At 34.2% G+C, this 14,401-nt stretch overlaps 1 protein-coding gene across 10 annotated transcripts in view; it reads right to left on the reverse strand.

Moving 5' to 3' along the window:
- Positions 1-14,401, reverse strand: part of CDH18 (cadherin 18) — a 1,123,620-nt gene that overhangs the window by 168,126 nt on the left and 941,093 nt on the right. The gene's annotated exons all lie outside the window — the stretch shown is intronic.

Below are 14,401 nucleotides of genomic sequence, written 5' to 3' on the forward strand. Positions count from 1 at the left end.
TGAGCAACTGCACCTAAAAAAACTGGTGCCGCTTCTTCAGAGAGCACACATGTACTATAAACATCAGAGCCACTGCCATGATGAATAGCGCTGTGCTCCAGCCATTTGCTCCACAGGCGCATGCCCCTTGCATACTATAGCCACGATTGCAGCGGGCATGCTGGCATATCACATCCTATTGCAATCTTTCTATAATGCTGCCCATCAGCATTGCAACCAAACTGTACAATTCCAAGGACAAAGGTATAACTTTGAAAGCAGCAAGAGAAAAGCAATTCATCACATACTAAGGAATTACCATAATGCTATAAATGGCTTTCTCAACAGAAACTTTGTAAGTCAGGAGAAAGTGAGAAATATACGCAAAGTACTGAAAGAGAAAATCTACCATTCGAAATACTATACCCAGAGAAATTAACTTTTAAATGGGTGGAAACAAAGTCTCTTTGAGACAAATAAAAATTGAGGTAGTTTATCACCACTAGATCTGTCTTATGAGAAATGCTTCAGGTAGTTCTTCAAGTTGTAACTAAAATATACTAAACAGCATAAGAAATAATACAAAAACAAACATTTTACCAGTGTGGCTAAATATATAGTCATATGCAGACTAATGTAGCACTGTAATGGGGGTGTGTAATTTCCTTTAAACACTAATAGTTAAAATATAAAAATTTATTAATAGATACCCAATATAGAAAGCATCCAACTCTGATTACAAGGGCATTATATGTATGTGAGGGGTAAGTGTGATTTGGTATACGATTGAAATTAAGTTGTTATCAACTTAAAATAGAAGATTTTTATACAAACCTCAAGCTAATCACAAAGATAAAACCTATAATTAATTCAAAAAAACAATAAAGAGAAAAGAATCAAAGTAAATTTCTTGTCACTACAAGAAATCATCAAATAACAGAGGAATACAGCAAGACAGAAAAAGAGTGACAAAATAACTAGAAAACAAACAAATAAATTAACAAAAGAACAGGAATAACTTTTCACTTATCTATAATTACCTCAAATGTAAATCTATTAAATTCATCATTCAAAAGTCATAGCATAAATGAAGGAATAAAACAAACAAAAAAATCAAAGCAAGTCACAGAGATATGTTGTCTACATGAGAGTCACTTTAGATTTAAAAACAAAATAGGCTAAAAGTGAAGGGATAGAGAAGGATATTTTATGCAAGTGGTAACCAAAAGAGAAGATAAGCGGTTATATTTACATCAGACAAAATGTATTTTAAGTGTAGTATAGTCTTTAAAAAAAAAAAGAAGGTCATTACATAAGAGTAACAGAGTAAATTTAACAGGAAGACATAATTTATAGAACAATTATACGCACACACACACACACACATCACAGCACCTAATCATATAAAGCAAATATTGACAGATGTGAAGACAGAAACTGACAGCACTACAACAATAGTGGTATATTTTAGCACCCCACATACAGTAATAGAACATCCAGACAGAAATATCAACAGAGGCAGCTGACTTGAACAACAATATAAGCAGAACTTTCCACCCAACAGCAGAAGAAAACACATTCTTCTCAACAGCATACAGAACATTCTCCAGGATAGATCACATGTTAGATCTTAAAAAACTCTTAACGAACTTAAGAAGATCAAAATCATTCCATGTATTTTACCAACCACAATAGAGTTTAACTAGAAATTAAGAACACAGAAATAATCAGAAATATGTGGAAACTAAACAGCACTCTTTTGAACAACTACTTGGTTAAAATGAAGTCAAAACGAAATTTAGAAAATGTCTCCAAAGATAAAATCACATTATATCAAAATCTGTGGGATACAACAAAAGCAGTCTCAAGAAGAAAGTTTAAAGCAATTAATGCCTACATTAGAAAAGATGAAATATTTCAAATAAACAGCATAACATTAAGCCTCAAGAAGCTAGAGAAAATAAAACAAAAGCAACTAAGCCTAAAGTTAGCAGAATAAAACAACGACAACAACAAAAAAAACAAGGATTATAACTAAATCAGTTGGAGAGAAAAAAATAGGCCAAATCATCAGAACTAAATTAGTTTTGTGAAAGATAATATTGACAAATCTTTAGCTGGAATATGAAAAAAAGAAAGATGACTCAAATAAATAAAATCAGTAACAAAAAAGGAGATGTTACAATGGATGCCTCAGAAATGAAGAGGATCAAAAACATCCCTTTTATGGTTATTGTGAACAATTACAGGCCAGCAAACTGAATAATCCAGAAGAAATGAAAAAATTTCTAGAAAAAATACAACTTACCGAATATAAATTAAAAAAAAAAACGAAGCCAGAATTGATCAATAACAAATGAGGAAATTGAATTTTTAAAAGTCCAACAAATAAAAGCTCAGGACCAGATATCTTCAGGGTTATATTCCACCAAACATTCAAAGAAGGATTAATATTAATCATTCTTAAACTTGTCCAAAAATAACAGAAGAAATAGGACCACCTCTATACTCATTCCATAAGGCCTGAATCACCCTGATACCAAGATCACACAAAGGCACTACTTGAAATGAAAATTATTGGTCAATATTCTTGAAGAACATAGATGCAAACATCTTTAATAAAATGCTATAAAAAGTAATTTAACAGCACATTAAAGGGGTAATACACCATGACCATGTGAGATTTATCGATTGGTTTGAAAGAATGGTTTAACATATGCAAATTAACCAATGTAATACAATAAATTAATAAAATGAAAAAGAACTACATGATCATCTCAATAGATGCAGAAAATGGATTTGACAAAATTTAGCATTTATTAGTCACTAAAATTCTCTCAACAAAATAGGTATGGAAAGAAGTTATCTTAACATAATTATGGTCATATATGAAAAGCCCACAGCTAAAATCATAATTTATGGAAAAAACTGAAATCTTTCTAAGATCCAGTACAGAGCTAGGATATCCACTCTCATTATTTCTTTTCAACTTAATACTAGAAGTCCTAGCCAGTACAATTAAACAAGGAAAAGAAAATAAAAGGTACCCAAATTGGAAAGAAAAAATACCTTTATTTGCAGAAACTATTTTTATTTTCAGGTCCTCTGCATATATATAGAGGTACTAAACAACAAGAACAACAAGAACAACAACAACAAAAAAAAACTGTTGGAACTCATAACTTTAGCAAATTTGCAGGATCCCAAATCAGTACATCACAATAAATTTTGTTGCTATACAAAAACAACAAATTATTTCAAAAAGAAATGGAAGAGACAATATTCACAAAAACAACAAAAGGAATAAAATACTTTGGAATAAACTTAAACGAAGAGGCAAAATATTTGTACACTGAAAATTAAAAACATTTATGAAAGAAATTAAAGAGACAGATAAATAGAAAGACAGCATATGCCCATGGATTAGAAGAATCAACACTGCTTCAATGTCCATGCTACCCAAAGTGGTCTACAGATTCAATGTAATCCCCATCAAAATCCCAATGACTTTTTTTATGGAAATAGAAAAAAAAAATCCTAAAATTCATATGAAACTGCCAACACCCTAATATCCAAAGCAACCTTAAGTAAGAAGAACAAAGGTGGAACTAACATACTCCCTGATTTCAAAATATGTTTCAAAGTTACAGTACTCAAAACAGCATAATACTTAAACAAAAACAGATATACAAACCAATGGAACTGAATAGAGAGCTAATAAAGAAATTCAGTAATCTACAGCTATCTGATCTTTAAAAAGGATGCAAAGAAAATACAGGTAAATTATAATCTCTTTGAAAAATAGTATTGGGAAAACTGGACATTCCATGCAGAATAATTTAAATGGACCCTTAGTCTCATTATTTACAAACGTCTACCCAAAATGGATTAAAGACTTAAATGTAAGACCTGAAACTATAACAATAATAAAAAAAAAAAGACAGGGGGAAGGTTTCTTGCTATTTGTCCAGGCAATAATTTTTTTTGGATAATTACCCCAAAGACACAGGCAACAAAAACAAAATAGGTAAATATAGTTCCATCAAATTAAAAATTTGCTGTAAATAAAACAATAAAGAGAATGAAATGACAACTTAGAGAATGTGAGAAATTATTTGCAAACTTATATCTGATCAAGGGTTAATATCCAAAATATATAGAGAACTCACACCTAAATCAATAGCAAAAACCAATAAAGATATAAATAAATATATAATTAGCTGAATTAAAAACAAGTAAAGATTTGCAAAGACTCTAAAGAAGAGAAATTGCTACCAGATTAATACAAAGGTACTTAATTTCATTAATCATCAGAAAAGTGAAAATCAAAACCACAAAGGGATACTACTTTAGCCCTCTTAGAATGGCCAGTAACTGTCACAAAATAAATGATAATTGTTGGTGAGGAGATGGAGAAAGTGAAACCCTTGTACACTATTGGTGGGAATGTAAATTGGCACAGAAATTGTGAAAACAATATGAAGGTTTCTCAGACACTTAAAAATAGAGCTGCCATATGATCCAGCAGTTTCAGTTTTGGATAAATCCAATGGAAACGAACTCAATATTTTGTGGAGATAACTACAGTCCCGTGTTCATTGTAGCATAATTCACAATAGCTAAGACAAAGAAACCATCTAAACGTCTATTGATAGATCAAAGAAGAAAATGTGGTTTATTTATGCAATGAAGTGTTATTTACCCTTTAAAAGAAGGAAATCTGCCACTTGCAATAACGTGGATGTACTTGGAGGACATTATTCCAGGTGAAATAAGCCGGATGCAGAAAGACCAGTACTGTATAATCCCACAGATATGTGGAATGTAAAATGTCAAGCTCACACATACAGAGTAAAATGATGGCTACTAGTGGCTGGTCATGGGCAGGTTGGGAGTGATATGGGAAGATGTTGGCCAAGAGTTACGAAGTCTTAGTTATGCAAAATAAATTAGTTCTGGAGATCTAATGTGCAACAATGTGACTATAGATCAAAATGTATATTCAAAATTTGCTAAGATGATAGATCTTTAGTGTTATCAACACACACAAACACAAACACAAAAGGTAATTTTCACATGATGAATAAGTTAGTTTGATTGTGATAAATATTTCACAATGTATACATACATCAAATTATCAAGTATATACCTTAAATATATCCAGTTTTTAATTTTTCAGGATACCTCCTTAATAAAGCTGGAGTGAAATATACATAGTGCCTCTCTTTGTCACTTGACTCATGAGGAACAATTGACCAGCTATATTCCCTATTTAAGTCTAAACTTAATTTTGAGCAAGAGACTTCTAGCTGTGGCTTTTGGAAAAGAGGACAAATGAAGCAAGCCATTCACTTAGAGCCCAACTGAACTGACCAAATGAATGTTGTAATAAGAGAAAATCTACTCAGCATTGTAGCTGAGTAGAAGGTATCCAAGCAGCATAAGCCTTCAGTAATTTTTCTTTAAGGAAATTAGAAAAACAAATAATAGAAAAGTTCCTAGGGCTAAAGTGTGAATTACTTCTTAATACTGTGGTCTGTGTCACAAGAAGCATATAGATCCCATCATGGTTTGATTTCACACACACACACACACAAATGAGTAAGGGATTAATACATGAAAGCAATGTGTTCAAAACCTGTTTCTTGTGGTGTGTGTATAAGTCATTCTGAAGCACCCATGTGTGAAAGCCTAGAGCTAGCAAAGCAACAGTGAATGGAATGTAGATTATTCTGAGAACAGTTGTTCCTTCCCTTTGTACAGTGGAGCTCTTTCTGACAATGCAGGTCATAGCTAGGAAGAAGTTTTGATATACTAAGAAAGTTGTGACAGAGTAGTTACTTAAATACATATTCTCCATATATGGATCCTAAAAAAAAATTGAACAGGATGTTTGCTTTCTGTGCTGGGGCTTGGTATGACCCTGAAGTGTCTGTACCTCTCTCAGGCTGCTGAACCTCTGAAATGGTAATGCCAGGTTACATCAAACCAGGATGCAACTTCTGATGTGGGCAAAGAATCTCAATAGATTTCAGATGGATAATGTGTAGCCCCAAGGAGAAGGCATCGGCACATCTGAGACAAGCTCAGGCTGGCCAACCATACTGGCTAAAAGCACATTCCCTGAAAAGAGAATGCCCAGGTTTTTCCAGGGCCTTTCGCTTAATCCTCTGTAATTGTGATTAAATTCCTTTTTCTCCTTGTCTTTCATCTTTCTGCTCTGCAAATAAGAGAACAGTAATGCCTTCATACTATTAGGGGGAGGATATAATGAGATGATACATGGAAAATTCTTAGAACAGCGGTTGCATGTGGCAACTACTCAATAAGTGTTATCTACTACTGCTGTTGCTTTTAAAGCTGTAACTAATGGGTTTTCTGAAGACAAAATGGGGTAGAAGATAAGTAGTTAACGCAGCTTGAATATCATGTGCACTTATTGGAAAAGACATTTAATAAAGAGTAGTATTTATCAGAGAATGAGGGGAAGGAATAAGTCATAAGCTTATGTAAAAAAAGCCTTCCAGGCAGTAGCGAAAGTCGAAGCAAACTGTGCAAAGTTAGAGGAAGCTAGTGGAGTCCAAGAATCTTACGAACAAATGTGGCTCGAGTGGAATGGATGGGAGGTAAAGTAATAGGAGAGCATCATCCTGAAAAGTAGGTAAGAAGACTGATCACAAAATGAATGCTGCAAAATAGTTGGCCTATATTCTGAAAGTGTTGAAGGTGGGTGGTGAGGAGGTGAAGATTGGAGTTTATAAAGAAAAAATGAAACAATTGAACTCTGAGTTCTCAAAACACCGGTCTGGAGGAATTGTGGAGTATAGATTGCAGAACTCTGACACCACAGGAAACAAAACTAGGCATGATGCTAAGAGAGGCATCAGAAACGGCAAACGGGGCAAACTATGCCTATAATTAAGATTAGAAATAAATGTTTTCTTTACATTTAGAAAAATGATGCATTCATTTACAAGCACAGCTGTTGGATATTGAAATGGCTCCATATTGGAGGGTAAAATAATCTTTGGAGGTTTAGCTGGTTTATTGAACGTCTTCGACTTGGCTTCTAACCAGAAACTGACCTACTATTAACCCCTTGATTTCTTTGCATCTGCTTTTGGGAAAATATGTTTTTTTCTGCTTTTTAATAAAACCTCCGACATCTCTTAGTTTTTTATATACCAATATATTACTTTTAAAAGGCCTTTACTTTAAAATGGCAAAAACCACAATTACTTCTGTGCCAACCTACTAACACTTCTTCCTTGCTTAGGCATTAAAAATTCTGAACCAGGGTAGTCATCGCATAGCAACAATCCAGTCCAGAATAGCAGACCCCGAGTTTGAGGGGTTTTTTTTTCTCTCTCTCTCTCTCTAATCCCTAGTTAGTGGCTATTTTAGGCCCATCCAGAATCAGACCTAGAAGACGGGGAGGATTTGCTGAAAGCTGCACAATCAAACATGGCAGAGCTCGCTACACCAAGAGAGCTTGGTGCCCTCTCCGTGGTTGACGTACCCTTGCTGACTCTTTCTCAGGTACCGTTTTTGTGGATTCTGACACTCCCCACTAGTGACCTGCGACTGCAGTCACCTTCACCTAGACAATGTCCAGCACGTCACTGGCACCTTACTTAGAACTTCTTGCTCATCTTTTACATCAAAGGAACCTAGCACTTCTCTTACTGAAGGTTCTTTTAAACTTTCAGGCAGTCCTCTAGCGTAAGATCCCCCCAGGCAACCTCATTTTGCTGGTGATAGAACACATACATCTTGTTGCAAGTCAAGCCTGTGCTTTCTGTCTTTCCACCATTGCCTGTGCTGTGTAGCCTCTCCTATTAGCTCCTAGGATCCTTAAGCTCCAGTGAGCAAGGTACACTCATCCTGGTGGGCTGCACTTGGCTCAAGGTGATGGGGAGAATTCCATGCCTTTGCCTGAGAAGGCACTAGAGGAAGTGAGTGATTGATGGGCAGTATGAGGAGTATGCTGCTAGTTCTCACAAATAAGGCCCTCTCTATCACATTTTCAAGTATAATCTCTCATAGAAGAAGCTGGAGTGTGACTGGTTAATGTTTCCCTAATTAGAGTTGAGTCATTTATTTTGTCTGTAATGTGTGTAAATCTCATACTTCTCATTACAGGGAAGTACAACACGGCACTATTATTTTGTTTAGTCCTCAGCTTTTCTTTAGAAGCTTCTGCAGAAACTTTGAGGGAGAATGATGAGACTCACTTGTAGCCCTGTGACAGAGCATTTTAAAAATAGAATAGGTGCATTTTGGTCTTGGGTTTAATTATTACATGTTTGATGGAGTTATGATGATAAGGGCAAGAAGAGGTGACAGCACTTCTATAATACTCTTTTCCTTTTCCTTGTTTTGTGTTATGTAACTAAAAAGTGAAATGCTGTCTATACCAGTATATTTGAAACTACAATATGTAAGTTATATGTCAATATACGAAATCTGATTATATGCATATGTGCATGTATAAATGCATATGTGAACTGGAAGAGGTCCTTGACTCCCTTTGCAGGACGTGTCACAGTGTGGCTCATATGTTCAGCCGCTGTGCATTCAAACCCCTTACAGGAGAGCGAGCATGCAGACAGGCGGGTGTAAGAGCCAGGGAAAGTGCTTTTGGACTCTGGCCCCATGGTAGTGTCAAGGGGTGGTGCCTGTGACTCCTGAAGCTCCAGTGGGCATGCTACTTTGCTCTTTTAGCTTCGCTGCTCACTGATGGCTTAAGTGATAACCAGCTCAGTGTCCCCTCGGTACCCAGGTTCTTGTCTGGTGTCCAGGAACAATCAGGTCACACAGACAAATTGAAGGATGGTAAAGGTGGGGGATTTTATTCCCAGAGGGAGGTGGCTCTCAGTACAATGGACGGGGAGTTGGAAAGGAGATGGAATAGGAAGGTCATCTTCCCCTGGAGTTTGACCATCTCACGTCCGTTCTCCCCTCCAACCATCCCCAGCTGAATTACTCTCGACATTCAGACACTCCTCCGCCACGCTGCTCTTCTGCTTCTGTGCTCATCTGTTCATCCGTGCATCTGCTCATGGAGCCTGGGGTTTGGAATTTATATGGGTACAGGGTAGGGGGGTGTGGCAGGCCCAAAGGCAACATTTAGGCACAAAAGCTGGAATGCCTGTTTCCATTTAGGGCTGCAGTTTTCCAGGCTTGAGGGTGGGGCCTTTGCCAGGGAACTGCCCTCTTCTACCTGGTATTTCCCTGACTCCTCTCTGTATCATATGTGTCTAGGTTTCAATATATATTAATACATGCATATGTATATCATATCCTGCATATGTGTCAATGTATATGTACATGTATCTACATATACACATTCCATGATGATGACAAGATATAAATATTATCTACCCAAGAAGAATTGCATTTGAAATAATCTTTTAATATCAGCCTTTGCATTTGATAATTATATGCATTTGTGCATTATAGATATTAGAGTTGTTACATTAGTGACGATGTGTATTCACTAATGTATCAGTAATACATATATATATTTAAAATAAGGAACACAGTTTCTATCTAAACTATCTTTCTTAAGATTGATTTTATTTAATATTTGTGAAATAAATGTATTGTTTTGTTTATTAACATATTTGGAAATATTTAAATCCTGCTGCCATATTCGTCAATGTTTTCTTTCTCTCATATTTAGTAAACTAACTCTGCATATTATCTATGTACAGGCAATGGCATTTGGATATGTCACACTAATTAAGTGCCTCATTGGATGTCTCCTCTTAAGTTTTCCTCCTGAATATTTGACATAAGCCTTTCAAACTGCAGGGAAAAGTGACAAGAAACCCCAGAGCTCCACTCTGTGATTGAGAGAATCCGTTATCCCGGTGTCTCTGGAAGCAAAATCAATTCATGTGTTCTATCATCCTTAGAAAGTACTCTCTAACATGCTGTCAGCAATAAATTTTACAGGATTTCCCCAAAGTCAATTGCTTCTTCTATTTGGGATTAAGATGAAAGCAAATTGATTCTTCTCATACATAGAGGAAGCACGAGAGAAGAGATACTTTTAGTCTACTCACTTCTTTTTTTTTTCTTCCTGACAGATTTCTCCTGCCGCACTAATGTAAGGTCTTTAGTAATTTAAATTCTGGCTGTGAAATATACTCAGGCATAACCAACTTGAATGCAATTTCCCTTAGAGTTACCTTCCATGCAAGTAGGCAGGAAATTTATTTCTGAGTAACTTATTTCTGAGCACATTAAAAAATAATAATAAGGCAAATCTTTTCAGCATTTTAACTGGAATGACTGCCAGGATATCATACTCAATTTGATTTTACCATATCTTCTAAAGTCTAGTGATAATAATAATTCCTGTTATTTCTTTAATCAAATTGAAAACATTCAGAATCAACATTTAACTTATTTTAATCAATTTTTTCTTAAAATGTAATTTTGTAATTTTGTAGTAGATAAAGATGGCATATTAAAATTAAAACTAACATAGGTGGATTATGCTGGCATTTAATCAAGTATTCTTGAGTCTGACTCTAGATAAAGTGTCAGTTTAGAAATACATTTTCTTATTTCGTTTGGACAGCTTAGAAATGTAGATGGGTTTAAGAAAATTATTCCAGCTGAACTAGAATTAGAACTTGTTAAAGGTCTATAAATATACAAAATATCAGATGGGAGTGACCAAAAGTTGCACTTTTGGTGGAAACAAGCAAAGAAAAAAAAATAGAAACTGATGAAATATTGTAGAAACCACCAGGTTTCTGTTGACAAATATTTATACAGGTTTCTGATCTCGATTTTGATGTTTATACATAGAGTAACAATTGAAATGTATGTTTGTGAAGTACTAAAGGGTGCCCAGTGCTAGGTTAAGTTTCAAGTAGAACATTAAATGTCCATATTAAAATGCCAGTTTTCTCTCTCTCTCTGTCTCTCTCTCTGTCTCTCTCTCTCTCTCTCTTTTTCTGTGTGTGTGTTGGTGGAAGAAAACCATTTATGTATACAACTACCTAACAGCAACTTAGGATAATATTGAAATATAAACAACATGGTATAAAATATGTTAGGATAAAACAGGGTATAAAACATGGTATAAAACACGGTATAAAACAAAGTTAAGATAACATTGAAATATAAACAACATGGAAGAAGCAGGCAATTAACTATATTGTGAGATTTGGTGAAAACAGTATTAGTCTCAGGTCTTATAGGATATATAACATATTAAAAGTCAAGGTTAGGACAGTGCTAATCATTTTTTGTAACATGTATAAAATCTAATCATAATATAGTTAATTAAACTTGTACTCTCTTCTGTCATCAATTACAGTTTGCTACCAAATTTGTTCAAAGTTTATGTGTATATATATAAGCTTTTCACTTGGGAGGGGATGTGATAGAACAAGGAGGAATAAAAACTTGTAATTAGAAATAATCACTTAACATTCAAAGTTTAAAATCAATTAATCTGCATTATGTGAAGATAAAAATTATATAAGTTTTTCAGTAACATTATCTCTCCAATAAAACTTCAAAAATAAATCACATAATCCAAATTTGGTAGAACCAATGTCTTCAAATGTCTTAATATAAAAGCATTACAAGGAATTCATACACCCTTAGAAAAGACGTGTTTTAGATATTATTTGAAATACAGTTTGAAATTTATAGAAATATTTACTGTTTTTATAAATAGGTTTATACAGTTGCTGTTACTAATAATCTGTGGTCTCTGAAGTAATTTAAAGGTTTTTTTTTTTAAATTGTTGTAAAATTGAAAACACGATCTAAAAATACACACTTTTAGTTTTGCTGAATTAGATTTAAATGTATTTTCCAATTGAAAAGCAAAATATCATTAATTTCTATAAAACATCTTCTCTTTAGAAGAACTAGGCTCTAAAACAACCTGAAAATCCATAACTTATTCCCCTCACTCTAGGAAGCACGTGTTTCTTGGACTAGGTGAGGAATAGTAATTTCCCCTGCAGGAGTTTGGTTCTCCTCATTCTATACAGAACGTCTGCAGTTTGCCTTTAGGAACTGTGTGCCAGCCAGCTAAGATTTTGAACATGAGGCCATCCTACAATGGACAACTCTTAATCCTGGCATAAGAGCCTCACCCCAGGATAAATTACACTGGAGGAAATTGACGATGCTTTGTATCTAGAATTTAATCTCTCTGATCACTGAAACAATTCTTATATTCAAAATTGATGTTAATATTGCAACGATTTCTAAATTATGATTAATCTCATGTATCAGTTATTTCTTTATTATTGCTTTATTCAATTTTCTTGTACATTTTTAAAATTTAGCAGCTATATTTGCATTTTTATATAGATATTATCCTTTTTATAGGCAACATAAGAGCTAAAAAGACAGCGATCTTTCCTTCAAGCAATTATAGCATGTCTATCTTATGTCGACACATAAAAATTATTTTTAATAAAAACTCATGGTTTGTTAAAATGATGACTTACTACAACATTGACTCTTGAGCAAAGCAGGTTAAAAAACCGCATTGGAATTGCAATCTGAGTTCCTCTAGACAAGTTTTCCAAAAAGATCTAATTTCCCAAACTCTAAAAGGGGAATAACAGTATTCTATTTCCAATACTTCAGTAGTACTTATTTACATAAAGTATTCGAAGTGTGTGTGAAACTGTTTGAGACATCTGAGGCACCCATGGTAGTTGTTGTTAATACTTTTAATTTTATAACTGCTTATAATAAAAAGTACCAAGCATGAGTACATTTATTTTATTTAGCAAGCTTATTTGATACTTTCAAACTTCTAAAACATTTATAAAATATATTAACCTCTGTATTTTAGTATATCAAGTTTATATTTACAAGTCAAATCAATCGTCCTTCTACATTCTATAATTAAATAATAAGAATAATTGTCACCACCATCAAGAGAAGTACTTGTGGGAAAAAATGGAAATGCAAGTGCCTTTCTCAATGCCTTGTTAAATTACATTAAAATGATTCTGAACCTTTATGGCATGACTTTGGATTAATGTGAAATGACTATCAAAGCAAATGACTATCAAAATAGTTAAATTACTATATGTGGATCTCATATTAAATAAAGAATAAATGAGAAAAATCTATAACACTTGGGAATTTGATCAGTATGAGATATGTCTGCATCTACAGTACCAATTCTAAATTTTTAAACACACTTGAAAAGTATTTAATATGATAGTGTCAAACTATTATGGTTTGAATGTTTGTGTCCCTCCAAAATGTACATTGAAATTTAATCTCTAACGCAATAGTATTAAGAGGTGGGGCCATTAAGGGATGATTAGATGATGAATGCTCCATCCTCATGAGTGAGATTAGTGCCCTTATAAAAGTGTCTTCACACAGCTTTTCCCCTCGTTGGCCCTTCTGCCTTCTGCCATGTGATGCAGCAACAAAAGGCACCATCTTGGAAGCAGAGTACTTGAGCGCTCTCCGTATACTTCACCTGCTGCCACCTTGATCTTGGACCTCCTAGCCTCCAAAATGATGATAAAATAATTTTTTAAATAAATTACCCAGTCTCAGGTACTTTGTTACAGCAGCACAAAAGCACTAAGACAAATATGATACCAGTTCTTTCACAAATTTATAAATTATCAAGCTGTTGATGCTGCTGAAGTGATGTTAAAATAATTTGAGAATCTTCTAACAAAATCACAAACTAAAATGTTTCAATTTTACCCTTTACCCTGTCAACGTGGGTAAAAATAAACACCAGTTTTCAAATTTCTAAGCATTTATGTCATTCTCTTCACAAGAATACATAACGTGTTTGTTCAACTGTTTCAGTTTCTATAAGTAGCTTTAACATGTAACTAACTTTTTGCCTCATTATGAACATTTCTCATTTTTTACAGTGAAACACTGAGAGTGAATAATAAAGATGTTGATAGGCAACATAGGTGAACCTGCTAAAGAATTACCAGAATCAGTAATTTTATATTTCCCTAAGGAGAGATTAACACATACTCAGTCATGCCTACTGAAGGTTGCCATCAATTCTGTCATAAGAAGCTAAAGTTCTCAAAGCCAATGTATATTATTTATGGTTTCTTTTACTTGGTTGTGCTTAAATGTGTAATAAATTGCATACACATTTTGGGCTGTACTCTAAGCTCATTTGTTTTCAATGTCTTTTTCCTGACTTCTTCAAATATCAAGTTAAATGCTTGAAGAATCATTGGGAAAATTATCAAGTTTAGTTAAACCAAGAAGGCAGAGTCTGTAGAAGTTTCTGTGTTTTGGTTTATTTATTTTTAAAATCACCGAGGCACATGCATCAGTGTGAGTGTATGTGTATGTGTTGTATAATACATAGCGAGCACTTTGATTTCAGCGGTGTGAGAGGCTAAGCAGACGCCTCAGTGTAGCCAGCTGG

The sequence above is a fragment of the Macaca fascicularis genome, chromosome 6 (genome assembly GCF_037993035.2).
Source record: "Macaca fascicularis isolate 582-1 chromosome 6, T2T-MFA8v1.1".
Taxonomy (NCBI): Eukaryota; Metazoa; Chordata; class Mammalia; order Primates; family Cercopithecidae; genus Macaca; species Macaca fascicularis.